This window comes from Vombatus ursinus, unplaced genomic scaffold (assembly GCF_900497805.2).
Source record: "Vombatus ursinus unplaced genomic scaffold, bare-nosed wombat genome assembly UNPS02001287.1, whole genome shotgun sequence".
NCBI classification, from domain to species: domain Eukaryota; kingdom Metazoa; phylum Chordata; class Mammalia; order Diprotodontia; family Vombatidae; genus Vombatus; species Vombatus ursinus.
The window spans coordinates 18,124,845-18,126,179 of record NW_020941065.1 but is presented as its reverse complement, the minus strand read 5'-3'; the positions used below and the strand labels follow the sequence as shown (position 1 = coordinate 18,126,179).

Here is a 1,335-nt window from a genome sequence, read left to right as displayed (position 1 = left end):
TCTCGAGCTAGATGTTCCGTAGACATCTTAAATCCAACATGTCCAAAACAATTCATGATCTTTTTCCCTATGCCCTTTCCATCCCTACCTTCCCTCCTGCACTGCTCACTGTCTCTCAGCCCCCAAATCCACGCTGTGGTCAAGGCCCGTCCATTTCACCACCCTGGTGCAGGCCTTCAGCACCTCACACCTGGACCGCTGGAGGTCTGCTGCCTCCAGTCCGTCCTGTATTCAGCCACTCACATGATTTTCCTAAAGTGCAGGTGCCCCTGTGTGGCTCCTCATATAATTATATAGACAATATAGCTTCCAGGACTAACTCCACAGTCCTCTATCTGGTGTTCAGTTCTCAGCCCTGGGCATTTTCCCTGGCTGTCCCCCATGCCTGGAGCATACTCCTCCTCCTCTCTGCCTACTGACTTCCTTGGCTTCCTGAACGCACGCCAACCAGGCCGTCTCCTCCAGGAAGCCTTTCCCTCTTCAGTTTAGCGCCTCCCTTCTCTTCCGTCCGTTCCTATTTCTCCTCTAAAGGGAATGTCTGTACATAGCTGTTGGCTTGTTGTCTCTCCCAGTAGATTATGAGTTAGCTCCTCGGGGGCAGGAGCTGTTGTCCACCTCTTTTTGTCTCCCTGGCACACAGCAGGAGCTTAATCAATGTTTACCAACCGACTGATAACAAACTTGACTGCATGAGAAAGGGAGGTGTCTGCTCTACCATGACTGTCATTCCCCTTGGCACACAAGCTGGTCTTCCACATGACTTCCCAAACGCAGTTAAGTCTGTTTTACAGGATTCCTTTTCTCTGCTCCTGTTCCTCTCCCAGCAGACCCCATGAAAGCAGGAAGGGGGTGGAAGTGGCAGGGACAGCTGGCTTCAATCTATATTGTGATGACTGGGATCTAGCAATATGCATATTAATGAGCCAACAAAGCCAGCCGGCTCCTCTGAGGAGCCTCCTTGACTCTGCCTCAGAGCTGAAAAAAGCCCTCTGACAAAGGGAATATTATCAGAGTTTAATATGCCCATCACCGGCTCCCTTTCGTGGCTCACCACTCTTTCAAGAGGGCTGTTACCTTTGGGGGGAGGGGGGAGCAGCGCTGGAAAGGGTCACCCATGATCTTTTCTACAAATCAGTCCATAATCTCAATCTCTCTTTCTTGGCATTGGAGCGCACACAGATGCAGACATGTGTGCGCACACACCTACACACATGTGCGCACACACACCTACACAAAGACATACTCCCCTACACACAACAGACACAGACACCACAAGACAAAGGCTTAGACACACACACACACACACACACACACACACACACACACACACACACA

The 1,335-nt window shown here is 50.8% G+C and overlaps 1 protein-coding gene across 5 annotated transcripts in view; it reads right to left on the bottom strand.

Annotated features, from left to right (window-relative positions):
- Window positions 1–1,335, bottom strand: part of MTMR3 (myotubularin related protein 3) — a 193,485-nt gene that overhangs the window by 9,897 nt on the left and 182,253 nt on the right. The window lies entirely within an intron of this gene.